The 27,980-nt window shown below is 56.8% G+C and overlaps 1 long non-coding RNA gene across 1 annotated transcript; it reads right to left on the bottom strand.

Moving 5' to 3' along the window:
• Positions 1–4,794: 4,794 nt before the first annotated feature.
• On the bottom strand, positions 4,795–27,550 carry LOC122200804. Its single transcript, XR_006193941.1, has 3 exons — positions 27,131–27,550; positions 23,753–23,854; positions 4,795–5,478 (listed from the first exon to the last, which is right to left on the bottom strand). It is a non-coding gene; the product is annotated as an uncharacterized LOC122200804 (long non-coding RNA).
• Positions 27,551–27,980: the final 430 nt, after the last annotated feature.

The following is a 27,980-nucleotide window of genomic DNA, read 5'->3' as shown; positions in this document are numbered from 1 at the left end:
GTGGCTGTTGGTCAAAACACCCTTCTCATTTCTGTCCCATCAGCCAGAATAGCGTGGGAGGTCGTCTGGGTCATCCAGAGGGTGTGGGCCTGGAGCGGGGCCACCTGGATTCAAGGCCTCCCTCTGACTTCACTGGATGTGTTGACCCCCCTCCCCCACCAGTTTCAGAACCCGAGTTCGCTCTTGTATGAAATTGAGATGCCAGTGGTGACCAACCCCACGGAGCCCTGCACCCAGCCCCGCAAGGTGATGTTAGTATCCCTGCCGTCAGTGGAAGAAGCAAAGCCTCAGGGGGTTCGGTGACTTGCTCAAAGTGACACGGCCAGCTTCCGGACTCAGGTCTCTGCCCTTGCCGCCGCCCCAGGACAGCCAATCCCGCCTCCCCCCACCCCCACCCCGGAGTCCTCCCGGCCCCTCCTCCCCCCAGTGCCTGATGATGGATAGGGGCCGCTGGCTTCCGCTCACCCGCCTCTCTCCTGACAAGGCTGCCTCCCGTCAGGTCTGAAAGGCAAGTTTACAAGATAGATTTAAAAGCCTCCCAGACAGGGGAGCTGGTTTACATGCCTCGGGGGCCAGTTCAGCTCTCCGCCTCTAATGAAAACAGACTCCGGTTCCCAGGGAGCTCTGAAGAGGCGTGGGGCTGAGAGCAGGAGGGGACGCTTCCCTGCAAGGAGGCGCCCGGCTGTCCTCAATCTTGGGGGGCCCCCAAGAGCCTTTCAGTCAGTTCCCCCTCTTTATCTACTCTGTCTCCCCTTTCCAGAAACACTGCAACAAGGGTCTCAAATGCGGGGGGGGGCGGGGACGTGGGTGGGTTCTGGCCTATAGACGAGATGGGATGACCCAAATAGTGATTTTTTTTTTTTTTAAAGAATTGAGCCAACATTTAAAAGTCAGATGATCTCTTATTTAAAAAATTGGATTTGTACCTTCCCTTTAAAAGTATCAAAAGGCTCTCCAGCAACCCCACGATTGGCACACGCGGCCCCCTTGCGACGGGGAGGGGGGGGGGTGGGGACGCTGGGGCAGAGAAGCAGCCCCCTCTCTGAACAGGGCGGGTGTTTTCTGCGTTCCTGCCGGTCCCACCTCTCCCATGCTCCTCTGCTCCTTCTCTCATTTGCATTTCCTGCTTGTTCCCTGTACAGCCCCCGTTGTGCCCTACAGCCTGGTAGGGACTCAAGTCAGTGCCACCCGTTTCACACATGAGGACGCTGAGGCCCAGAGAGAGGAAGTGACTTGCCCACGGTCACCCAGAAAACTGATGACGCAGCCGGGCCCAGGGCCCAGGGTGTCCTCTCCTGGGGAAGCGTTTGCTGTCCTGAGCAAGGCCTGCGCACTGGGTTTCTGGCAATTTCCTCCTTTGGCGTCTGGAGGCAGCCACAGCCTCCTTCACGTGGCTCCCGTCCCACAAAGTAGCTGCCAGGAGAGCTTTGAAAACTCAGATCTGATCTCATTATGTCACTCACTTCCCAGCTTTGGGAAGAAAGAACACTCTTCCTACTCTAAGGATACAGTCAGCCTCCTTGGGATGACATTCGGGGCTGAACTCTGCTGCCCGGCCTACTTTCCGCCTCACCCTGTCACCCTGCCCAGCCCTCCCCGGCAGCCACGACCCTGTTGGACCCTTCACTCCTCCCCCAAAACATCTCACTCTGCCCCTTCCTCAGGCCGCAGGCCGTTCCCCTTCTGCAGATGAGATTCTGCTCAGCCTTCAAGGACTCATCATGTCACTTCCTCCGAGAAGCCTTTCTTGACCCCCCCCCCCCCGATCCCAATCCAGGGCCCCCAAGTCAGAGTTAACGACGTCCCCCCTCTCCTTCGCCACTCAGTTCGTTCCCTCATTACACAGCCCAGATGGCTCTGTGGTCCTGCCCTGAGGAGACATATTTGCCTTATTCACCTGCTGGCCTATTGATAATAACATTTGCTGAGTGCTTGGTGTGTGCCAGACGGAGCCTTTTACATAGATGAGCTCATAAATCCAATAGTCTTTTGAAGTAGCTTGATCTCCCTATTTGTTCAGCGGAGAAGGTAAAGAACAGCAAGGTTCGGTAGCATGACTAAGGTGGCTCAGCCAGGGAGTGGCCCTGGCAGGACCCAGCTTGGATCTGGAGTCCCAGGTCCCGCCCTCCACGCTGTAGGTGAGGGGCTCAGAGCCGGAGTGCGTGTGCCTTTCGGATCCAGGGCCCTGCTCCCTTGCCAGATGAGCCCAGAGGGAATCCTCAGGGTCAGGGCCAGGGAGGCAGCTTCTGGAACAATTTCCCCAGTTCTCAGGAGCTCAGGCCTATTGCCCGATGCCCACCTCCTGCCCCTGCCCCAGCATTTTCCCCCTCTCCCTCTCCCTCTCCATCTGTACCCCTCATTGTCCTCAAAGCCCAGAAAGCAGCTTTCCTTGTGGGGCCACCATGGACCAGAATGAACTAGTCGAATTTCCCCAATTCGGCCCCCAGCCTCCAGGCCTTTATACCTGCTGTTCCCTCTGCCTGTGCTTAAGACCCCCCATACACTTGCCCTTGTCCTTTCAGAGGCCAACACCACACTCCTCGCCTGGCCCCAGCCTGCCGACCTCACCGCCTGGGCAGCACAAGCCTCCCTCTGTTCCTCACACGGACCAAGTACTTTCCTGCCCCAGGTTCGTGCACTTGCTTCCTGTCTGCCTGGAATGCCTTTTCCCTGCTTTCCCATCTTCTGGTCATTTGAGTCATAGCTCAAATGTCACCACCTCAGGGTAACGTGTGCCCGGTTGGCACCTTCACAGCAACAAGGGCTGATTCACATGGCTGTCTTCTGTCCCCCCTGCGTTGGAGCCTTGGGAGGGCAGAGGTCACAACTGCCTGGCTCACGGAATCCCCAGCACCTGGCCCAAAGCCCAGCACACGGTATGTGCTCAATAAATGTCTGAGTGAATGCTAGGAAAAGAAAGGGGAAGAGAGAAAGTGAGAGGGAGGGAGGAAGGAAGGGAGAGGGGCAGGAAAGAAGGATACAAGGGAGGGAGGATGGAAGAAAGGGAGGGAGAAAGGAGGGAGGGAGGGAAGAAAGGGAAAAGAAGAAAAAGAGTGCCCAGGTCCTGAAACTCTTGCTAAGTTGCCAGGTCGCGCTTTGAAACCAGCAAAGCATCTTGTCCCTGGCCCAGGGAAGGGGGGCAGTGGGAACAAGAACAGGTAGGGAACAGACATCTCTCTTTACCCTCCAGAGGCAGCATCTGGGTGCGGCCCATCATTGGCGATTGCTCTCCAACTGAGACTCTCTGCCCTCCCCGACCCTGAGAACAAGGGTGACAAATGAGGACAGACGCCCTTGCACGTCATGTGCACTGGGGAGGGCCAGATAACGGTCAGGCTGGGCCTGACCAAAGGCCAAATTGAGGACAAGAAAGATTAGAGTCTGAAGAAGACAGACGTCTGGTGAGCGGGGGGAAAGAGCGGCCCCCGGCAGGAAGGCGCCTGACGCGGAGGAGAAAGGCTGCGGCCACCGAGGGCCTGTGTGAACGGCCTCACTGCTGCCTGGTAACACACGACTGTGACCCAGATCACAAATCAGAGTCGGGGTCCAGAGATTAGCGCTGGAATTAAGTCCCGTGAGAATTCAAGGGGAGAAAAATTCACATAAAATTTAATTTAAGGATTAAGCGGTCATGCTTTCCGGCGAAGTCATTCTTAAATCGCCCTGCATTTGGGCAAGCTCTCCTCTGCGGGTCCCCAAGCTGGCAGCGGGTGGGTGACACACGGTGCCGCCTGTCTCCGGGCCCCTTTTCTCAGGTTCCCCGGGGAAGGGCTGGCTCTGCCTGCTTGACCCCTGCCCATCAGTCAAGCCTCTGATCATCTTCTGCTATTGGGTCACGGAGGGAGGTGAGAGCAAGGAGGTGTGGAGGGTGCCGGCAAGCCCATGCCCCTGCGGGATTCTAGAACCAAGGCTCTGCCCTGTGGCGCATCTGCCCGCTACAGACACTATCATGCCACCAAGCGGCGCTCTGAGCAGGCGGGCCATATGCAGGATTGAAAGGGAAGACCTCCAAGAGGCCTTAGAGATTCTCAAGTCGGCTTCTTCCCAGAGGAGGAGAGCAAGACCCAGAGAGTAGAAGGGATCACCCTTAGTTAAATGTCGGGGCTGGAATTGGGCCCCAGGGCCTCTTGACATCTGGGCTTTATTCCTCAGTGACAGCGCAGGACGTTCACGTAGGTGGTTAGAGCCAAGTAGCATCTGCCCCAGGACGCGGACTGGAATTATGAGAAACAAGATACGTTTTGTTCCCCCTGAGGCTGCCCAGCTGGCAAGACGTAATGCGAGACCGGCTGGAGCTCACCTTTGTCATCAGCTGGGCAGAGTGACCTGAGAGTGAAGCCAGAGGAACCAGAGCAAATACATGGACAGAGACGACTCCGGAGGATATCATTTGAGCACCTGGATCCAGCCATGCCTGAATGCAGTGGCCTTGGTTACATGAGTCAAAACTTTTCAAGTCCAAGACTATTTAAAGATTTTTTTAATGCTTATTTATTTATTTTTTATTTTTATTAAAAAAAATTTTTTTTTAACGTTTATTTATTTTGGGGACAGAGAGAGACAGAGCACGAACAGGGGAGGGGCAGAGAGAGAGGGAGACACAGAATCGGAAGCAGGCTCCAGGCTCTGAGCCATCAGCCCAGAGCCCGACGCGGGGCTCGAACTCAGGAACCGTGAGATCGCGACCTGAGCTGAAGTTGGACGCTTAACCAACTGAGCCACCCAGGCGCCCCAATGCTTATTTATTTTTAAGAGAGAGAGAGAGGGCACGAGCAGGGGAGGGGCAGAGAGAGACGTGACAGAGGACCTTTGGCTAACAGTGGAGAGCCTGATGGGAGGCTCAAGCTCACAAACCGTGACATCATGACCTGGGTTTGTGACTTGGGCCGAAGCTGGATGCTTAACCGACTGAGCCACCCAGGCGCTCCGGTCTAAGACCATTTAAATTGTGTTTCTATCATTGGCGACTATACAACGAATACAATTTCTGTCTTCTGGAGGAGGGAAGCCAGGCTTCCAGGAATGGCCTGCAAAGCTCCGCATGACTTGGAACAGTAACTCCACATCACTCTTCTCCACCCCTACAATCTAGGCTTCTTGCTTTAGCCACACCAAATGGCACGCTCGTGCCACCCAATCCTTGTGCCTCCGTGGACGCCTCCATCTCCCCCAAAGTGGCCAGAGAAGGTGTTCGGCAAGATGAGCCTTTTGATAGATTTCCTGCAATCCCTGACTTGCCTTAGACTTGCAATCCCTGACTTGCCTAGAGCCTTGGTTCTAGAATCCCATCACTCGGGTTCAGAGCCTGGCTCTGTCCCTCCCTCCTCATGCATCCGTAAGAAGGCTCCTTACCCTCTCTGGGCCCCAGGCTTCTTTTCGGTGTTTGGGTTGGATTTCGTGACGTGGTATCCGTAAAGAGCTGGGAACGGCGTCTTGGCACTTTGTAAGCACCCAATAAATGTTGGGTGTTATTATTCACTGCAGAGAAAACGAGGCGAAAATTAACAAGAACTCTGACGAGGACCTCTCGTACCTTTCACTACGACTCTGTTTCATATTAAACGGTGTTTTATATGAGTGCTTACGATGTCGCCCTGTTTAATTGATTTAGAAGCACTTCTGAAAGCTTGCCGTTGCCCAGAGCACAGGTACGCTGTTTAAACGTGATTAACAAAGATGTTTGTGGTCATTTTATAAAATGTTAAGCATCAGGTCTTTAGTGAGGAACATCATTACATCGTTTCCACGGGAGAATTGGATTAGATTTAGATCATTTCGACTAATAAATGCATTTTACAAGCCCAGGCTCTCCCAAGCTGGGTGCAAAAAGTCGTTCAGAAATGGAGGCGCTCCCTAGGGACCTGAGCTCCCAGCCCTGCTCAGTTCCTGGCATTGGCCCCCAGAACCAGGCGGAGAAGTTTCACGTGCCACCCTCGTGCAGCCAAGTAACATCCTCAGCTCCCAGGAGGACAGCGTGGTCCTGTAGGACTCTTTCTACTGATTTAAGGCTGGCCTACAAAGGCTCTGGGCTCCCCCTCTCCCCAAGTGCTCAGGAGGGCTGGAGGGAGGCCCGGTGAAGCTCAGTCCCCGCAGGCCGCCTGGGTACCGAGCACCGTGCTTTAGTGTATTACTTCCTTCAGCCTCACGGCATCCTGTGAGAAAGGCGCTACGATCAGAGCCATTTTACAGATGAGAAAACAAAGCCCACAGAGGTGAGCTGACTTGTCCGCAGTCACACAGCACTGGACCATGGAGTAGAGGCCAGATCAATCTCAGCCCAAGGCCTGTGCTCCTCCCAGCTGGATGCTGAGCCAGTCTCTGCTTCGGTCCCCACCCTGTGCCCCGCTGCTTCCAACTGCCAGCCCTGGTGGAAAATTCCAACACAGGTTATCTCTTGGGGAACACACAGAGGACCACTTCTTGCCGTTTTTAAGCTACCGAAATCAACTTTCAGCAGGATCTCTGCCATGAATACAAGTGGGGAAGAACAAACCACGATCCATATCCTCCTGTGACTTACTCGCAGGCTACATGGATGGCAGGTGAGCTACAGGACCCTGGAAATGCTCCTCCAAGGGTGTTATTGGATGAACTTGGATTGTGGGTTCAGAGAGCTCAAGTGGGGCCTTGGCCTTCTCGGGAGTGGCTGCCTGTTTGGGGTTGTCTCACTTTATGCGGAACATCAGGATGTCAGGAGAGCCTCTGGGGACTCCAAAGAGTGAGGTTGTAGGCTGGCTCTGGCCCCTTCTCCACCAGCCATCAGCAAGAAAGGAGGGCAGCCCTCTGGCCCGAATCCTTTACCCTGGCATGCAGACCGCCTCATAAAAGAGGTGACTGCTGGGTTGGCCTCTAATGACAACATCAGTGTTCTTTCCTTCCCCGACTCCCCTCTGGAGGGCGAGGACTCCAAGTACCTCGAGGGGAGCAGAGCTACAAGGTGGAGAGACCCTGGGTCCCTGAGTCTCGTGTGGAACAGCACTCGCTCTCTTCTGCTGATCTGTTTTGGACTGAGGACATGACTGAATCCTCAGGAATTCAGTGACTGAGATTCGGAGATGTTTGTTACGGCAGCTACCCTACACTGACTGATACACTTTCCCTTCACAGACTCGCTCCTGAGTCTCTTTCTCAACCTCCTCCTCTCACCGAGCCTCAGGTTTTGCCATCTGTTTTCCGGTTTCCAAGCCCACCTCATCCCGGGGATAAGTGTCCTGCTACCCTGACGACAATGCCAGTGGTCAGTGCTCCTCTCTGGTTCTTCCAGGCCTCCTGGGAAGTGACCGCTTAACCTCCAAGGAGCAGGAAAAAGCAGACAAAGATCTTCAGGCTGAGAGCTGAGTCTTGAGTGCCAATCTGGGATCGACTACCTACCTGCTGCATGACTGTGGCTAAGCCATTTCCCCTCTCTGGCTTTCGGTCGCTCCTTCTATAAAATATACAAGATAGACTTTTAACCTTTAATAGTGGCAGATAAGGGGCGCCTGGGCGGGGGGCCATTTGGTTGAGCGTCCGACTTCAGCTCAGGTCACGATCTCACGGTTCGTGGGTTTGAGCCCCACGTAGGGCTTTGCGCTGAAGGCACAGAGCCTGCTTAGGATTCCCTGTCTCCCTCTCTCTCTGCCCCTCCCCTGCTCGGTGCTCTCTCTCTCTCTCTCAAAAATAAACAAAAAAAAAAAAAATAAAAACTAATTAAAAAAAATTAAAAATTGAAAACTAAAAAGATTTTAAATAGTGGGAGTTAAGTTGGATTCAATTGCTAAAGAAAACTCACAGGACCGCAAATGACACTGCTCACAAGTCCACAGTTTGTTACAGAGAAAGGATATACGCAGTGACCGCACAGAGGCCAGGGTGGACTTCACAACGGGGGCTCCGGAGAGGACAGGTGCAGGCTCCTACCGTCCTCCTTCTCTAAGGGCGTCCCATGGAACACCTCCCCACTGGGGAGGAGTCTCAGTTTAGGTATTTTCTTATTTTTCTGGTCATGCAGGCGTTCCCCTGCTACATAACCCGCCTGCACAGTGGCGCCCTGCAGGGGGGCTCCCCAAGACCAAGTGCGAATCGTCGGTCTCACTGGGGCCCACAAACGATGCTGCCAGGCTGGATGGAGCTGCCCTGAACCCCCTCTGTCCCCTGGCTACCAAGGGCTGTGTGATGTGACAGATACTGGTTTCCAGGGAGAGGGATCCCCCAAGGGGACCCGCCTATCGCTCGGGATGCGGGTAGGAGAAGTCCTTTGATTCCCGTCCTGGGTTCTACAGTTCTTGGATACTTGGACTTGAAGAGCGGAAAGGATTCCGGGTTGGGGAGGTGCCCGGCGAGTCAAATCAGTAGATGGGGCACGCTGCTGTTCAGACCTCAGAAGAGCAATTATTCCCTCCTCTTTTTGTGCAAGAAACCTTGGATCATAAACACATTGATTTCCTATCAGGCAGACAAGCTGGGCTGTGGCATGAACAAGCCTCTCAGCATAGAGGGGAGGCCTGGCTAAGCCCCCTGGTTTTGCTGAATCATCTCGGAAAATGCTAATGCTGGCCCGGGGAAAGGCCTCATTTGGCCCAGAGCCTGGAGCGCCCCGCCCCCCCCCCCCCCCCCCCCGCCTCCCTGCCGTGGGCTCTGCCACAATCCCCCCAGCTCCTCCTCGAGTGGGTAACAGGACACCTGGTACTCTTGTCCTTGGTGCTTTGTTGGCTTACATCCTGCCCTGAGCAGCGTTTTCGGAACACCTGCTGCGTGTCTAGACTTCCACCTGCATTACCTCACTCAATTCTCACATCTCACGGAGGTTCATCCTCCTTGAAAGATGCGTCTGGGACCCTGGGACGAAAAGGGACTTACCCAAGGTACTGACCTTGCGGGAGTTGCGGCTGGGAGGCCAGCTCAGGTCTCGGACTCTACCTTAACCTCCCCATTCTTCCCGGCTTCCCCGGGGTGTACGGTCTGTGAGGCTCACGCCTGCCCCTGCACCAGTGCAACCTGAGTCGGACGGAACATACAGGGCCTGGGAGACCTCAGAGCTGGCAGAACGAGTTCCTGGTGGAATTGCCGGGCCATTCTGACGCCTGATGTCTCTTTCGGATGCCCAACCTCGTTTCGCAACAACCTTTCCCGAACAGTAACGTTCTGAGGCCGGATGGATGCCCATTTTCCGGATGAACAGACGGAGGCTGCAGGAGGTGACGACTTCACCATGAACAGAGATCAGGTTCAGGGCCCTTCCGGGTGACTTCCTCGATGCCTGACATAACACCTTCCCCAGTAGCGGGCCTCCGTTCTTGTTGTCAAAAGAATTTTTGAACCAAGTGTGGATTTCCCATTTCTTTCCTCAAGTTTTGGGACTTTTACAATGGTGGCTTCAAAGACCGGAGCCCATTGGAACAAGATGAGGCTGTATAGACCATCCAAACCCCTTATCATACAGACGAAGAGACCAAGGCTTAGAGAGGGCCAGCGACTTGCTCACCATCACCCAGTCAGACGTAAAACAGGCAGGAGATTCCTTGCTCGGTGCTCAACGACCTGATTGATCTCAAAGGTTTCCCATATAGGGAATGGTAATGAGCCAGGAGAAACGCACTTTGCCAAGCGCCCCTTGGGGTGGTGATAGGCAGAGAGGGGACGCCTTCCTTCTCAGAGCTGCCTCTACTGAAAGGAGGGGCAGGAGCAGGGCCTGGGAACCAGCAAGCTTTTCTGCGGCTCAAGGGGAGAGAGAAGGCTTCGGGAAGGCCTCTCAGGGCCTTCATGGAGCTCCTCGAAGGGTCTCAGAACCAGCAGGAGCCTAGAGGCAGAAATCAGTCCTCCAAGTTCATGTCAGCCGGCACCAAAGGGGAAAAACCTAGGCTCTCGTCCTCATGCAGCTTCGGGTCTGCCCCTCAAATCCCCGCTCCCTATACACATGAAACTGCAGGAGTGCCAGCCCCACCTAGGAAGGGTGCAGGCTTCTCCAGCTCCCAGCTCGTCTGTTTTCTGGCGTTTTCTCCCTGCGCCTCCTGTTCTGCCTGCCCCAGGCTGCTTAGCTTCTCTTTTATCTCCTACTGTCTGCTCCCTGGCCCCCCCCACGTCTCTCTATCCCGGACTCCAGCAGCTCTCTCCATTCTCCATCCCTCTCTCTGTCCGCCCCCCTCCCTTGTCTCCCCCTGATGGCCTGCCTCTGCTGGCTCTCTCCCCCCAAGTCTGTCCTGTGCCCAGCTCCTCCTCTGGAGGGTCCCTCCCCATGGCCAACCAGCGGGCTGTGAAAACACCCGGGCCTCATAACCCGAAGGGCAGGATTGATGAGAAAATAAATTCCTGATTAGTGTTTTAATTTTAAGGATCTTTAGAGGGGACTAAACAGCAAGGGAGGCTGGTGGAGAAAGTCTGCATTATTAAAACCATAAATCCTCTGCGGGAGGGGTGGGGGGCGGGGGAAGGGGCCTGAAGGAAAGTGGAGGGGAACAGAGAGGGCTTCCTGGGGGACAGGGGAGGGGTTGAGGGGTTTTAGGGGGTGGAGGCCAAGGGTGTGGGGTGTGCCCTCCCTCCACCCAAAGAGGCTTCCCTGGAGTGGGGGTGGGGGGCGACAGGTCCTTCTGGCTGCCAGCTCCCGCGTGGGGTGGGGGTGGGGAGATGCGAGCCCGGTTAGTTCAACGCTCTCTCCAACTGGCCTGTGCAGCCTGTGCCCCCTCAGCCATGACTAGCAGGAGAGGTGGGAGAGCACGGAGGGAAAGCACGTGGATGGGATTAGACTCCCCACCTTCAATCCTGGCTCTGCTCCGGGCCTCAGTTTCCCCATCTTTTAGGAGGAGAAGACCACGGCCCTGCCCGTAGATGTGGGCGACAATGAAATGAAATAATGCACACAGACTGTGGCGGAGGCGGCCCCTCCGTGGGATTTTGTCACCGAGGGTCTTCAGGCCCCACTTTAGAGAGAGGAAGGCTGTTCCTCCTGAGAAGGGAGCCTGGAGCGGGGCCCTCAGGAAGAGCCCTGGCGGCCATCTTGGGAGGGCGCATGGAAGTCTCTAGGGGTGAAGGCAGGGTGAACAGAGCTGGTGAGCCCAGCCATGGGGCGAGAGGGAGGCTTAGCCTGTCGTGCCAGGAAGAGGAAGGGAAAGAATCCAGCCGGCCAAGGAAGTGTCTGGGGTCTGGGGTGGCCTCTCTTCTCCCCTTTCGCAGTAGGACAGCTCTCACTGGCCAGAAAAGGTCACAGTGTCCAGACTCACGGACCCGGGCAGGGCTCTGGGACCCCCCGCAGCACATTCTTGGCTGTTGGTGCCAACTTGGCCCCTTTACAGGCTGCCCAGGGAGGAAGAATTTGGCTGCCTGGGATGGAAGAGGCTGGCTGGCCCTCGGCCTGGTTTTCCCGCTCCCCTTGGGAATGTGTCTATATCCTGGCTCATTCGAGGTTCAGGACAAGAGCAAACGATGGCACGGGATTCCTGCAGCTCAGACCCACGGTGGGTTGGCGCGGCGAGTGTCTGAGGAACGGACCGCTCGGGTTCTAATTCTGGATTTGCCGCTCTCCTGCTGGGCGATCTTGGGAAAATTGCTTCCCCTTTCTGTGCCTTGCTGCCCACGTCTGTAAAGTCGGGAGACAAATGCTCGGAGGCCCGTTGCCAGTCTTTCCCCCAAACCTCAGCCTGGTGATCAGGCCTGGTGTGGTGGCCGCTGCCCACCTGCCGGGTGCCCCAGGCTGGGCCCCATCCGCCCAGTGGCATGCGTGGCCACTTCCTCTGGGGCATCAACTGCTGCTCCCCGGGCAGAACGCTTTGCTATTTGGTCTCACTCAGACATGGTCTGGCCACCACTGGGAGTCCTCTCTCGGGAATCCAAGCCGTACGGCCCATCCCGCCCTGGGCCTCGTGAGTAGTCGCCCCCACCCCCTGCCACCAATACTGCTCAGTGCAGCACTTGACTGCTTTACGTGCGATCCTCCAATATCCGCTCCCCCCAAAAGCTGTTATTATCACCCCATTTGTAAAGAAGGAACCGGAGGCTCAGGAAGCATCGTGGCTTACTCAACATCACACAGCTCATACGAGGTGCGGAGGGATTTGAACTTCCTCTACCTGCACGTAGGCAGGGTTCTGACAGGTGGGGATGAGGCAAGGAAGCATCTGGAGGGGTGGATGAGGAGGGACCAGGGTGACCCCAGTGTAAGAAGAACAGGGGAGGGGAGGGGGAGGCAGGGAGGAGACAGGGGCCAGGGAGGGCACCTTTCTCTCTGCTATCACTGGCAGCTTGACGTGGTTGTGAACCCTTCTGGAAAAAAGATCGGGTCAGGGCTGGAGCACCAGAGAAGCAGCCCAGAATGAGAAGCAGACCATCCTACCCCCCCGTCCGACTTCGGCTCAGCTCACGATCTCACAGCTCGTGAGTTCAAGCCCCTCGTCGGGCTCCGTGCTGACGGCTCAGAGCCTGGAGCCTGCTTCGGATTCTGTGTCTGCCTCTCTCTCTGCCCCTAACCCACTCGCATTCTGTCTCTGTCTCTCTCAAAAATAAATAAACATTAAAATTAAAAAAAAAAAAATCCCTAGACCGCCGCTTTCTGTGTGGTCTTAGGTAAACAGCTTAACCTCTCTGTGCCCCAGTTCCCTCTGGAAAATGGCAACAATAGCACCCACCTTGCCGAGCTGGACTGAGCACTGGATGAAAAGATAAGCAACGAGTGGAGCTCTTTGCACGTCCTGAGACTCGAGCGGTGGCTGTTTTCAAGGTTGCGCTGACCCTGTTTTAAGCTCGGGTGTATTTGGACGGAGTCCTGCCCGCGTCTGCATTTCTCTCTCCTGCTCTGTGACAAGGGGGAGGTGGACCGGCTGATCCCAGCAGCCCTTCCGGCCCCGGAGAGATGACTTGGGCTGGGCCAGCCTCCCGCTGGAGCCACAGGCCTAGACGGGGAGCCCCTTGGGGGCAAAAGGGTTTCGCGCAGTGGCATGTTCCTGGCTGCAGGCAGAGCGAAGGAGCGATTTGTCCTGGGCCCGAGGAGTCGCAAACCGGAGCGACAGGAACGCAAAGGAACTGGCCGAGGAGAGATCATGTTCACCGCCAAGCCAGGAGGAAGGCGGAGGCAGGAAGGCCTGGCTGTGCTGTGTGTGGCCCGGGTCCTGGGAAAACTGGGCAGTGGGCCTGGGCAGGGAATCGTGTCGGCCTGTCTGGAACCCCAGGCCTGCGTTTCGCAAACAGCCGGGGACCTCTGAGCTCAGGCCATGAAGTCAGGACGCAACCCATGTTTCCTTGCTTTTAAATCCAGGGAGCTGGAGACAACTCCCTAGAAGCAAAACCACAGGCCAAGGGCTCTGTCGCCCTGCTGGGCTGACAGCTATCTTCTACCACTCAGGTGCCATGGGAGCTGACTCAGTTTCCCTGACCTGTCTGAGCCTCAGTTTCCGTCTCCGTAAAATGCGGATAACGACAGGGCCCACTACAGAGGAGAGTGTGACAGGCGTGCATCAGTGGCTAGCACGTGGCAAGGACCTCCTGAACCTGAGCTAAGTGGTCTCATCCCCCCCTCACCAAAGTGTGGTGGCTGCCCCCGGCACAGATGTGAAAACTGTGCCTGGAGACAGCAGGGATTGCCCAAGGACGCAGAGCTTGTAAGTGGGGCCCGGGGCCGGCTGACTCCCAGGAGACCCGCCCCGTGACGAGTCCCCGGAGCTCTGAGCGGGGGTGGGAAGGGGGAAGGTTTTTTTCCCCCCAAATTCTCGCCGTGGAGCTGAGGGAGGCTGTCAGGGTCCCGGCTGCCCCGGAGCTGTTCTGGCGTTAGGACGTCTGCCCGGTCCCTTTTCCGGTTTTTATTTTATTGTTTACAGCTACAAATTTTTGAGATGTTGCTTTATTTTTGAGAGGGGAGTGGAGGGGCAGCGAGAGAGGGGGACGGAGGATCCGAGGCCGGCTCAGTGCTGACGGCAGCGAGCCCGATGTGGGGCTCCAACGTGGGGCTCGAACTCACGAACCCACAAGACCCTGACCGGAGCCGAGGTCGGACGCTTAACAGACGAAGTCACCCAGGCGCCCCGCCTTTTCCTATTTTTAAATAACTCTCCCTACTTCCTGAGCCCTGTCATAGGTCGGCAGTCACGCTAGGCAGGCCACCCGCGTGACCTCGTTTAATCTTGACGACAACCCCGTGGGGTAGGTGGTCCTTGCCCCCAACCACACGGCTGGTCAGAGCCACCAGGCCTGGGACCGGTGATCTCTGCACCTCTGCCTTCCACCCAGCTGGAGCTCCTGAGTGTGACCATTAGGAACCTGTTCTGCGCCTCAGTTTCTCTGTCTGCGAAACGGGAGGGATAAGGATAGCGCCCACATCTCTTCCAAGACTTCGGTGAGGACCAACTTGGTTGACGCACGCGAAAAACATTTGGGACAGTGTCTGATTCAGAGGGAGTTCTCCCCAAGTCAAAATTAGCTGTGTTCAGCCGCAGGTTGAGGTGGGTGGAGCTACTTAGCGTCTATTTAACAAACATTCGTGGCGCATTTATTAGGTGCAGGGATTATACACTTAGTCCATTTAATGCAGGGACTGTAGTTCATTTAATCCTCACAAGCACCCTCTGAGCTAAGTAGGAACTGTTCTAGGCTTCCCCTGTTTCCAGATGGGCAAACTGAGGCACAGAGAGGTTAAGAAAGTTGCCCAAGGGCAAGCAGGCTTCGAACCCAGCCTTATCTTCTCAGCAGCAGAAGCTTCTGGAGCAGTGGGAGACACCCCCGAGGCCTTGACGGCACGGCACCCAGGGCAGGGGGGGTGTGGAGCTCTGCCTTCCCTCTTTCGCCTGTGGCTGGCCAGGCCAGTGGTTCTGGTCCTCATGGGGCTCACTGCTCAACTGGCTCAGGGTTGGGCTGACTGGTAGATTGGAAACTGGAGCCGGGAGACCTGGTTCTGGCCTCAGCTCTGCCATTTTCTAGCTCCGGGGCCTTGGGGAGATCTCCCTAGGAGCCTCAGTTTCCTCACAGAGATGTAGTAAGTAGAGATGTAGAGCCCGGATCTTCCACGTCCCAGCCGTTGGCCTCTTCTCTGGCTCCAGCTTTGGGCCTGTGTATTGGTCAGCGGTTACCGTAATAATGCTACGAAACAAACCATCCCCAAAGTCAGTGAGTGACAGCAGTGAGCAGTAATTCTCACACGCGTGGGCCTGCAGGTTGACCACGGTTCTCCTGATCTAGGCTGGGCTCAGCTGGGCGCTCTCTTTCAGACTGCAAGGCGGGCTCGGGTCCCTCCACACACGTTCATTCTCGACCCCAGCTGACGGGCGACAGCTGCCCAGGGGAACCTCTTTGTACAGACAGCACCGGCACGCAAGGGAGCAGCTCAGTCCACATAAGCACATGCCAAGCCTCTGCTCTGCCATGTCTTCTGATACTTCTCGTCAAAGCCAGTGACACGGACAAGCCCAACTTCAGCGTGCAGGGGGGTATACACTGTGCGCGGCGGCCGAGGAGGGTGATAAGTACTTGCTGAGTCATAATCCAATCTGTCGTGGCTGGAAGACCCCCCCAACTAGAATGTTCAGGTAGGGAGAGGCCCATCTTGGCCACTGCTGCCCTCCAGGGTTCGAGTGTGGAGTCAAGGGGTAAGCCCGGGCTGGGAAAGGAGGCTGTAGAGGAGGTGAGGTCTAAGTACGGGGTGTTGTTTTCGCTGCCTGCCCCTGGGCGAGCCCTCTGTTCTTAAAACCTCCATTCTCCACCTGCACATTGTCCCTGACCCCCTTCCTAGGGCCCTGCCCGGTGGCGGCCCGTCCTCCCCGTCCCTCCCTCCATGTGGCTGGCTTCTGCGCAGCACAGAACGAGGAGGCCCCGCCACACCCAACTGGCTGGCATTTCAGCTCCCAACACTTCTCCCCGAGAAGCAGATCTAATTTCCGCCCTGTGAAAACACGGTCGTCTCGCACCCAGGCAGCCCCCGCCGTGGGGGCAGCCAGCTGCTTCCACCGTGGAGGAGGGGCACAAAGGTGGGGTAGAAATCTGGATCAGGACCCTCTGCAGGCACATGGATGCCGACGCATGGAAAAGTATTCTTGGTCCTGGGGTGTGGGGTCTGACAGGGGAGAGCCGCAGGGACATGGGTGATGGCTACGAGTGCCAGGCTGAGCCAGGCCAGTCTTCAAGGCCTTTGAGCAGCGTCCCCTCTCTAGACCCCAGTGTCCTCGTCTGTGCAGCCAGGTGGGGTTCTGGAAGACCCTTCCTAGCTCTCATGCCTTGTGGCTCTAAATGGACCTACCTTTGTTCACAGGTGGATTTTTGTAACTATCTTTCTTCCCCCTCTGGCCTTAGACATATGTGATTGGTTCCATCCCTCCTCTTCCCCTGCCACTAGGCATGTCCCCCCCCCACCCCACCCCCCAGCTAGCTGGCTGCTGGGGATGGCAGTGCCTTTCTGGAGCTTGACACAGGCCAGAGGGCAGGCGGGTAGGTGGAGGGAGGGTGGGGGAAAGGGGGCAGATGGGGCCCTGATTCTTGGCAAGGCCCCCTCACGGGGGCTGGCTCCATAGGGCTCAGCCAACCAGGGCCCTGGGGATGAACAGGCTTTTCCAAAAAAGGTCACCCCGTTCCCAGAGACTCCCCCCGGTAACCCTGAAGGTAGCCCCACGTGCCCTCATAGGCCCTCTGAGAACCCCGAGCCAGCCGCCAAAAGCTGGGCTGAAAAGTCCCAGGGGGCAGGGGGCAGGGGGCAGGGCAGAACTGGTGGACTTCCCCTCCAGAGGGGCCAAGGGCGGTCTCCCAAATGACAGACCTCCTGGCACAGCCCCTCTCCCTCTGCCAAAGGGAGTGGGGATCGCAGTAACAATTACCCGCAAGGGAGGCTCCAGCCCCACCCAGCCCCAGCTGTCTGATTGGCTCCCACCCTCTGGGGACTAAATGTCAGCTCCCCCCCCCCCCCACTTCCCAGCTTGGTCCCTGAGCGTCATCCTCTGCACACTCCCTGGCAAGCTCAGCCACCCCCATGACGTCAGGGACCAGCATTAGAAGCTGCTGTCTGCTGCCCTCTCTCCTGAGGGCCAACGTCACAGACAGACCCATATGAAAAACAGGAGTGACTGTCACCACCCCCAGGCTTGAAAGGGCAGGGGAGAGAGGAGCTGCCCGATGGGGCAGCGCGCTGTGTGGAGAGGGCCACCTGGAGGAGCTGGGGCGTCAGTGGGGGGACAGAGCCCATCGGAGGGGGAAGCAGCAAGCCCACTCGCTCTCCTCCTTCCCTCGGCTCTCCTGCCCCGTTGATGGAACCCAGCCAGAAGCTAATGGGTGAGGGCCAGGGAGCCTGTGGATGCCTCCCATGCCACCAGCCTCCCAGGACACGGAGTAGGGGGAGAAAGAGGGGCGTGGGTTGAGGGTCTGGAGGAGCCAGTGGAAGATGCCCAGCTCAGGGAGGCCGAGAAGGAAGAAGCCGTCGGGATCTGCTAAGTTTCCACCGCGTGCATCTCTTCACCTTTGGGCCTTCTCTCCCCGTGGGCATGTGGGTCTGGGAAGTATCAGGGCTTTGGATTCAGATGGACCAGAATCAGAATCCCAGGGCTCCACGTCGCTGGCTGCATGACCCTGAGCAAGTTACTTAACCTCCTTGTACCTCAGTGTTCTCATCTGTAAAATGGGAACGAGAGCACCCACCTCAAAGCGCTGTTGAGAGGCGAGTGAACGGATGTACGGGGCGTGTCCGGAACATGGTAAGTGCTCGATAGATGGGTCTCCTTTTCATCCAGATCTGTCTGTTCTCCATCTCGCGGCTGGAGTTGCAGGACCTCAGAGCTGCTCTCTGCCCCCTGGTCTCAGCCCTGCTAATTCGTTCTCCACAAGGTCCCAGAAAATCTCTCCCTAAGACCCCACCAGGGTACGTTATGGCCTTCCCCAGAGGGAAGTTCAAGTTCTGCCCAGAGGATGAAGTTCAAGTCCGTTACTGTCATAGTCAAAGCCATTCAGCTTAATCCGCCAACCACACCTTGCCGATCCCTCCCTTGGTCCCCTTGCCCAAGCGACATTGATCTACTCTGTCCCCACTGTCCCCGAACAGCCTTTAGGTCTCCAAGCCTTGCTGAGGCTATCCCCTCCACCTGGATGTACCCTCTCCTCTCCCTCTCATGAGACTCAGGTGCCGTATGTTCCTTGAAAACTCCCCCTCACTGCACCCAAACGTAACCACCCGTAGCACGTCCCTCACGCTTTTATGTAGCACCCACTCCGATCTTGCCTACTGGCATGAGCTGCTGTGACGTGTCTGTCCCTCATTAGTCTCTGAGCATTAAAACATTTTTTTTTCGTGTTTATTTCTTTACTTTGAGAGACAGAGGGCATGTAAGCACGTGCGTGCCTGGTGAGCACCCAAGCGGGGGAGGGGCAGAGGGAGAGGGCGACAGGAGAATCCCGAGCAGGCTCCACACCGTCAGCCCGGAGCCCCACATGGGGCTCGATCTCACGAACAGCGAGATCATGACCGGAGACGAAATCAAGAGTTGGACGCTTCACTGACTGAGCCACGCAGGCGCCCCAGTCTTGAGCATTTTGAAGGCCAGGCTTGTGGCGTCCTGTCCGGCTGTCCGCGATCCCTAAGCCAGTGCCGGACGTGAGTGAGGACCACCTGTGGGCCGGGGTGACCCATAGGCATTCCTGCTGATGCTTCGGGGAGCCTCATCAGGCGCCGGTGCCATTATCCTTTGGTTTACTAATAAGGAAACTGAGGCAGACAAGTTTGCCTTAGGCCCCCTTCCTAGGCAGTGGAAGGAAAGCCTCTGGACCGGGGGCGTCTGGGCTCTGAAATCCGTGTTTTGCCCACCCCCTAGGGGATCCAAGAAATATTTGAAACCTGGACCAATGGATGAATGAATGAAACAGAGATGGCCGGACCTTGGGGAAGTCACTCCCTTTCCCTGAGCAGAAACTAGGCGCTCAGGGAAGGTTGCTTTCCTGCCTTTCCCGACCTCTTCTCACGCCCTATCTTTGGACATGATCCGCTTTCCTGGGCCGGTGGTGAATCCCCTCTGGAACCCAGCCTGGTGGCAGGGGCCTCCCCAGGGGGGGAGCAGGGACCCACGTGGCTGGGACAGATGCGGTGTGGGGGGCCCCCAGCCTGCAGGGGGGTGCACACGGCTGCCGTGACAGCCTTGGCAGCCAGCGAGACGAGCATCTCAAGGTGTCTGCTCCAGCCCCCAGCGCGGGAGGGAGGCGCGTTACAGCTACTTACTGCCTGGAAGCAGGGGGTCAAAGAATGTGGATGGTTAAAAGGGTGTCTTGCCCCGAGGCCCCAAAGCGCCCGCTCACAGGGCCCAGGTCACCCTGTGGAATGTCTCCCTTCGTGATGGAGACCGTGATAGGAGCGATGTTAATATGTGAGATTCTGACACGGATGTCATTCAGGCCTCAAAATACCCTGCCGCCAGCTGTAAGGAGGTGGGCGATCCAGACTGAGAAACGGATTTGGTCTTTCATCTATTCGTTCCTTCGCTAAAATATTCTGCCCCGAAGTCTTTGCGTGGCTCCTTGTCGAGATTCAGGTCTCAGCCCAACGGTCACCTCCTCAGAGAGGCTACGCTGACCGCCCTTCCCGATGGAGCCCCTCTCCTTCCATCCTGCCCGGAGGCCGTAACATCTTGACGTTTCATTTCGCCACCGCACCTTCCAGTAACCGAGGCCCCCTCGTTTATCTGTTTGTTTACTGGTTCGGGGTCCGCCGTGCCTCCAGGGCATAAAATCCTTGAGAGGAGAGATCTTGCCTTTTTGTTCACTGTTCTGTCCCCCAGTGCCCGGCACCGTGCCTGGTCCATGGTGGCCCCTCATCCACCCACCATTTGCCAAGAGCATCCCCCCCCCCAGTCGTCAGACCGGTGCTGGGGCTCAACCGTGGCCCGAGTGCCGCCCCCAGGGGAGTCTGGCGAACGGGGTAGGGGGTGTGTATTACCCATGCGTTTCTGATGCTCTGACATCTGGGGCCTTTGTGACCCTGGAGGGACGACCCCGCCCTGGGCTGGCCAGTTCCTTGAGAGCGTAAACCACTGGCCTGTGAGTGTGCTCGTTAGGGGCAACCCAAACAGAGACATATTACAACCACCTCATTTATCCCTCATATCTGGGCCGCTATCCACCTGTCCTAATCACCCCGGGGCCAGATACGAGACAACTAGCCCCAGAGCCCAATGAAATTACTCAAACTCGCCTTCTTACCTGCCCACCGACTCTTCCCTGTGGAAACCACAATACAGGGTCTTGCCCCTACGCTTCCCTCCCACTCGCGCTGCGTCCTGACCCGCCTGCTGCTTCCCTGCGTGGCTCCCCATGATGTGACGGTCCCCTCCTCTTGGGATCTGCGGGTGGCAGACTATGCCTCGATCTGCTGGCCTCACCATACCTGGATAACCTACATTATCCATGAAACCTACATGTGGCAACAGGCCACGGGGGTGAAGGCAGGCCCACGGGGCTAAGGTGATGCGGGGGCAGGACCCAAAAGTAGTGGCTGCGGGCCTGCGTGCAGGGTGACCCGTGTCCACCCCCCCCCTTCCCCGACTCCTCTCACTCAGGGACTCAGGACCCGACTCAGGACTCACTCAGTCCCGGCCCACCCCAGCTGTCAGCACCCCCACCCGGCTCTTTGCTGAATCACGGAAACAGCTGCTGTTTGGGCTGCGGCCCCTCGACTGAGTCGCACCGGCCCATATTGCCCCCTGTCCCACTCTCCCCACCTCCTGCACCCGCGGGTGGGGCTCCATGGGCCTGATTTCGAGGCTGGCGGGATCATCGCTGCACTTGGCGCCCACGAGTCCAAACCCCTGGGGATTCGGACTCCACCGCCAGTTTCCTAACGGAGACTGAAGTGGTGATGGAGTGAGGAGCAGGGCCGTGCAGTAGGGGTGACAGGTGCAGACGTGGGCCCTTCTGGGTCCCCAGAGGCCTCATAGGCTTATCTGTCTTCCCCTCTTGTTGTCTCCTCAGGGACCTGGCCTGAGAGCTAGGAAGAAAGACAGGGTCCCCCTTGCGCTGGCCTGGAGGGAACACGGGTGCACGGAAGGAGGCCCTCCCATGCCCCGGGCCGAGTGCCTTCGGGCCAAGGTCAGGATGGCTAAGGAAATGGACCAGACCCTTGACCTTCTGCAGCCGTGGCCTGAAAGAAAATAACACAGGCTCTCTGGGGAGATGGCCCGTGGCCACGGACATCCACGGCGCATTTGTTCCATTTCTTCATCCACCCGTTCAACCAACATGTTTCCAGGACCTACTGGGAGTCGGTCACGTTCTGGGCGCCAGACCTGCAGCCGCGCACAGAGCGCCCCGAATCTCCGTCATCGGGGTGTCCAACTTCTGTCAGGGGAGACGGCCGTGAGGGAACAAGGAAATAAACATAATGTCTGTCAGCGATGCATATTAGGGAGCAAAGTGAGCAGGTCTGAAAGCAGGAAGCACCGGGCAAACAGAAGGGAAGGCGAGGAGGGTGCATCAGATGTGACAGGGCATAGAAGGGACACAGCGGGTCCCACCTCGAGACAAGGGGGCTGGCGTCGCTCTACAACAGCCCGACCTGTCGCACCGAGCCAAGCCCGCCGTGGCCCAGCCGAGGGCAGCGGCCGTGTGGTCATCACTCAGATGGCTCGAGGAGGTGGGGGGCCCTGTGCGCCAAGATGGCCGGTAACTCGCGTTCCATAAGCCCCGCCTACGTGTGCCGGGCGCGGTGCTAAGGGCTTTGCTTGCACCGTCCGGTGTTCCACGAGAAAGATGCTCGATTACCCCCTTTCACGGGGGAAGACACTGAGGCTTCCTTGCTCCAGATGAAGCAGCTAATAGGAGAGACTGGAATTAGAGCTGCACCTGTCTGATGTCAGAGCCCGTCTTAACCTCGTCTTGCTGCTGGGTAGGGTCGTGGGTGACAAGGCTGCAGAGACCGAGGAGAGGTCCTGGGCTGGGCCGAAGCCCACATTTGGCGGAGGAGGCCACTCTGAGCTCGAAGGACCCCTGCCTTGGGTGTCTGGAGAGCCAGATCCCGGGCCCCGCTCTGCCTCAAACTCACTCCCCAGCCCAGGACCAGCCCTGGGGCGGTAGGGTCCTTGTCTGCGGCCTTCCCTTCACGCGGTCATGAGGACCAGATGAGATCAGGTGGGAGGGGACCCTTGCACAGCTCACGCGGCGGCTCAAATGTCCCTTCCTCAGCGAAGCCCTCCCTGACCACCCACCTACCTACAGCATCCCCAGCTCTGTCCCCACCTCTGCTTGGCTTTTGCCTTTGCTCCTATTACCGTGTGGCATGTTACGGATACTTTGTGCTCGCTTGCTTGTTTCCTTTTTCTCTCTCTCCACTCCGTCACCTGCCACTTGCCCTGGCCTCACAGCATACCTCCAACAATCGGAAATGTCTGTATTGCCCCTAAACCCACCGCTCCCTTGCGCCTCTGTGCGTTCGCTGCTGTCGTTCCCTCGCTACAGAGTAACCTTTCCATCCTTCTGAACCTTCTCCTGGCTTATCAGGTGTCCCTTCCTGTGGGTTCCCCGTCATCCCTTGGTGCACCTGGGGTACCTTGGACTGCCCCAGAAACCGCACCCTCCAGGCAGCATGAAAACCGGACATTTGCCGGTGATTGCCCACGGGCTTGTGCATTTCTTCATCGCTGAGCCGATGCCTGCACCAGAAGGTGAGCGGTCAGCGAGGGGCACAGAACGGCTCACGGCAGGATAAGCCGTCATATAAAACAACACGGGCCCCAGCCTGGGCCGTCTCAGTGGTAATGGATGGCCCTGGGGACTCCGGGCCCTCGATTCCAGCCGTTGGGGAGAGATCTGGACCACAGGATGAGTGCATTCTTTCCCGATGTGGATCGCATCCCAAACAAAGATGCTTCTCTTGGCCGTGGCTCCGTGTGGATCAGCCACTCGCTAAGATTCTGTCTGAGAAGGGTCTGGGGTCTTGTAAATCACCTGGTAGTCCGTGGGTGGTGGATGAAGAATGAGACGGCGAGAGATCGCCGGTCAAGAGAACGAGGTCCAAGAAGACAGTGAATAAATGGGTAAAGTCTCGGAAACCCTGGCTCAGGAGAGAGAGAGAGCAAAGGCCCAGGTAGGAGAGCCTGTTGCCCATCCTCCCCTAGTCACCAACCGGCCGTGTGACCTTGGAAGAGGGACTTCATTTCTCTGGGATTCAGAGTTGACTTTTAAAGCTTCAAAGAAAGCATCTGTAAACTAGACTTTGTCTCACAGAAAACTGGATACCTGGAATGCTGGGTTGGGAAGGATTCTGAGGTAGACACTGAGCTTCACGGGACATTACCATGATGCATTGGTAACGTCTGTCTTGCGCATAGTCAGGAAGGTGTGTGTCGTTTCAGGCCCAGAGCCTCTTTCATAGTCTGACATTTCATAATTCTATGACTCCAAAGAGCTAAAGGTTGACAGTGTGCGTGTGTCGAGGAAGGAGGGGGTAGAAAAGATAAGAAAAGTAGGTTCCGAAGCTTGGGTCAGACCCATGGAGAGCTCCAAAATAAATGGAGAGGCTTAGCAGCTTTGGTGCCCACAGAAAGCACACCCCGGGATACTGGTTTGTTTCCCGAGACGGGGTCTAAGACCCACTCCCCCCAAAGTATGGCACCTTGGCATACTGAGTATGTTACACTGAAGGAGTTTGAGAGGATGACAGGTCAGAAGGCTAAGTCAGAGCACCGGCCCCTCCACCTTTCTTTCCGGAAGCAGATCATGTGAGTGGCGCCCTCTTTAGACCTGGAGGAGAGGAACGTCCTTATCTCTGAAGACCAGGGAATCACCCAGAAGAACGCTAACAAACAGCCTGCTCTGGATGCCCGCAGTTTACAACACATACCTCCCGGTATCACGTTCCTCCACAGCTGTCCGCTCCTCATCAAATGTCATGCAAACGTACACGGGTCCGTTTCTCTGGGACTTCGCTTCCTTGTGGAGGCTCCTGTGTCACAGAAAACTTACATTAAATAAGTTTGCATGGTCTTCTCCCGTTCATCGATCTTTGTGAATTTAATTTTCAGATCCAGGCAGGGACCCTAAGAGGGTCAAGGAGAACTGTTTCCTCCCCTACAAATGTAGATGGTAAGGTTAAATGCCGTTCCGTGAACTTTTGTTTCAGTTACGTATGTATATGTGAAGAAGGTCATAATTGATTTAAAAAAAATTTTTTTAATGTTTATTTATTTCTGAGACAGAGAGAGACAGAGCATGAGCGGGGGAGGGGCAGAGAGAGAGGGAGACGCAGAATCCGAAGCAGGCTCCAGGCTCCGAGCGGTCAGCACAGAGCCCGACGCGGGGCTCGAACTCGTCAACTGTGAGATCACGACCTGAGCCAAAGCCGGACGCTCAACCGACTGAGTCACCCAGGCACCCCAGGTCATAATTGATTCTTAACTGTAGCTCATGGTCCAAACATTTGAGAGACTGTGAAGGAGTCGAGTGACTAAATATGCTTTGTGCAGGACAGTCCTGGTTCAAATCCATCATTCTGGCATAATTATAAAACACCTCCCTTCACCCATGTGGTGATTTAAAAATATGTCAGCACGCCTTTTTTGGATACTCTTTCCTTCAAAATGCGAGGCCTAATTCTCCTCTCTTTGAGTGTGGGTAAGACTTAACAACTGGTTTCTAGTGAATAAAATATGGCGGAAGTGGCAAGATGTCACTTTTAGGACTATGTCATAAAGATATTGTGGCCTCTTCCTTGCACTTTCTTGGATCACTCATAGTGGCGAAAGCCTGCTGCCACCTCGTAAGGAAAGTCAAACACTCCTACAGAGGCCCACGTGGTAAGAAACTGAGGCTTCCTACCAACAGCCACGTCAGCCATCTTGGAAATACATCCTCCAGCCCAGCCAAGCCTTCAGATGACAGCAGCCTGGCCAACATCTTGGATGCAACTTCCGGAGAGACCCTAACCCAGACCCTCCCGGCTAAGCCACTCCCCAACATCTCACCTGCAGAAACTGTGAGATGCCAATTACTTGTGGTCTTACGTTTTAGGGTAATTTGTTACCCAGCACTTGATAACTGATACACTCTCAAAGTTATCACCTTTGGCTGAAAATCGTATGGTCACTCCATAGAGCCAAGACTTCCAAGATCCTGTGGAGGGTCCAAGGATCAGGCAGAAGAGAAAAATCGCAAGGAGACTGCAGAGGGGCCAAGTTCCTTGGTTTACCAAAAAGCGGGGAAGGTAGAAGGGTGGATTCTGATCACCACAAAAAAAGGTTTAGACTGGTTGACTAGACAGAAAGTCCAGAGCATCTGGAAAAGAACATGGCGTGATCCAAGGGCCAGACGGGCCTCATCAAAGTCAGGTGTCCCCTAGTTAAACACTGCCCCCCTTTCACAGGATGACTGGATGGCAGACCGTAGGATACAGAGCACATTGCCCAGCTCAAACCTGTCTGGTAATTTTGCCAAAGACTTGGATGAAGACACGAAAGATGTGTTCATCCAAACCTCGAAAGCACAAGTTATTCTGATACAGCTGATTTATGATCCACAGCTCTCTTCCCAGGCGGGATGCTGGGCCAAAATCAACAAGAAGAAATTTAACAGTAATCAATGTAAAATCTGGTACTTTCAGAGGAAAAAAAAAAAAAAATCAATGGTCCCAAGGAACAAGCCCAGGGTGGGTGGGTGGGGCCGGCTTGGCAAAATTCCACTGGAAATGATCCGGTCATTTGTATCTGACCCCTCAAGTCAGTGTGAGCACAGACAATGTGATGTGGCTGCTGAAACCGTGGACCGTTCCTAGCTTAATGGGGGGCGCTGGGAGTGGGGCAAGTTCCCTTCTGTGGCGCTGTGGGTTCAAATCTGGACCCCGCACTTTATAGGAACAGTGTCCAGAGGGGAGGTCCAGGAGGGGGCAGCAGGACCTAATGTCCTTGTGTGGGGACTATAGGGGAACTATCGGGGAAGCAGCGTGGGACAGGACAGGAAGCCGGGCAGGGACAACGGGGTTGTTGTGGGCCATCTGGGGCCGGACCTGGGAGGAGGGAGGAGCCAAGTCCAGTGGGTAGAAGGGATGGGGTGGCGGGTTTGGGGTTGCTGAGGGGAGGGGAGTTCCTCTGTGGCTGCTTGGGCGGTGGCCACAGCTTAAGCTTCCATCACGGGGGGGGGGGGGGGGGGGGGGGGGGGGGGGAAGCGAGTAGAAGCCAGGTGGCCCTCAGTCTGGTCCCAGTAGGAGACTGGACCACAGGAGCCCAGAGTCCCTTCCCCCTTTTGTCCAGACTCAGCCTTGGTTTCCACGGGGGCCTTCCCCATGGTAAGAGACGCTCTTTGGTCAGGCCGGGGGGAGGACGGGCAGAAGGGACAAGGGCAGAGAGACAGGCAGAATCTGCCTGGGCCATGCTACGGGGCTTCGTGGACACCACACTCACAGAGCGGACGTCAACTCCTGCAGGCGTGCATCACACGGGCCAGCGAGTGAGAGGGAGGGAGAAGCTGGGGAACCAGCCGGGCCCACGTGTCATCCCCACCCCCCACCCCCACCCCCAGGCTCTGCAGGGCTGCAGGGAACACGACCTCCGCACGTGTGCGCACATACGCGTGCACGCACATGTCTGCCTTCACACGAAGGCTCACATACACAGTCACGTGTGTTCCCACTTCACTCATCTGCCTGCGCCACGGGTTCAACCCCCCCGCAAGGGGGTGAGCGAAGCAGGACCAAGCAGAAGGAGGAATTGGGCCGGAGGGCGTCACGACCGCGGCCGCGCCATCCCCCGGGGAGCTCTGAAGCTGGGACGGCCCTTCAGAGAAGTCCAGAATTGAGGTGAAGGGGCTGGGCCTTCCTATCCCCGCGTGGACCGGTCTCTGGGCACCTGTGTGCCAGAGGTGGCTGTCTCCAGCCCAGGGTGGTCTCTAGAGGCGGACTGGCTGGTCGCTGGATGAGTGGTGATCCCAGATTTGGGCAGCATCACGGCGTCTACTCCCCTCCGGCGAACACGCACCTGCACCCACAAGCCTGGCTGGGTTTCTCAGCCTCTCCCGGGGCCTAGCCCTCCCAGGAGGGGAGGAGGCAGAGGGGCCCTGCCAGGAAGGCTGCCTCCCTGCCCAGGGAGGGGAGGGGTGGGCGCAGCTCTGGGCGGGACTAAGGAGAGGTCTGGAGCCCCCGGGATGAGTGCGAAAGGCCTGCTTCACCAGTTTCATACCCTCCCCGAAGAAATCTCCACGAACCGATCTCCCTCCGCTCCATTTTTTATACCTTTGATCTGGCCGTGGAGCCGGGGAATCGCGGAACCAGTTCTGGAAATTGTCTTTGGTAAACTCTTCCCATGACAACTGGCCTCCTTCTCTCTGCTGTCTAATATCTACAGTCTCGGTGTCTCCCAGGCCAACGCTCAGCCAAAAATCTCTATTTTCATATCTGGTTGTCCAGGCGCGGACTGAAGCACAGGGCCTCAGTTTGACCACCCAGGCTCCAACGCTCGCTCCGCCCTCACTGGAGGACCTTGGTCCGATTGGACGATCCGTCTTGCGTCACTTGCGTCACTTGCCCCACCTGCAAAAGGGAGTAACACGCCCTGGAGTGCCCTGGTAAGACTCCGCGTAGACCCCTGGCAGGGTCAGGGCATCCCAAGCTTCCTGCTGCAGGGCTCCTCCAGCCCTTCCGTAACCACACAGCTCAGAGCTCACGCCCTCCCCCTTCTCCTCCCCTGCCCTCCCCTCCTCACCCCCAGGCTCTGCTCTGCTCCTGGAATAGATCTCGGCCAACGCTGGCCTTAATTGTGTGTGTTTGATAAATGGCTCTGCGAGATCTCCTCCGGGCGGCAGCTGCAGACCTGAGTCAGGATGGAAAAGCCCACGAGGAAGGTTAGGAGCACAGAGTCCAGGCTGGGCTAAGGATGCAGGGCCCCTGCCCCCTCCAACCCAGGGCGCTGGGGACGGGGCAGCCCGCTCATCACCCCTCTGCAGCCGCTCTTGGGGAGTTAGTAGGAGTGGCAATCTGAGAGAGCCTACAAGGATCCTTGGAGAACTGCCCCCGCCCCCCCCCCCCCGACTCTTATTTTCACAAATGAGGACGGTGAGGCCCAGAATTGTTAAGTAACTTGTCC

The sequence above is a fragment of the Panthera leo genome, chromosome D1 (genome assembly GCF_018350215.1).
Source record: "Panthera leo isolate Ple1 chromosome D1, P.leo_Ple1_pat1.1, whole genome shotgun sequence".
Taxonomy (NCBI): Eukaryota; Metazoa; Chordata; class Mammalia; order Carnivora; family Felidae; genus Panthera; species Panthera leo.
Note: the sequence above shows the minus strand (reverse complement) of the source record. Positions and strands in the feature narration are given on the sequence as shown.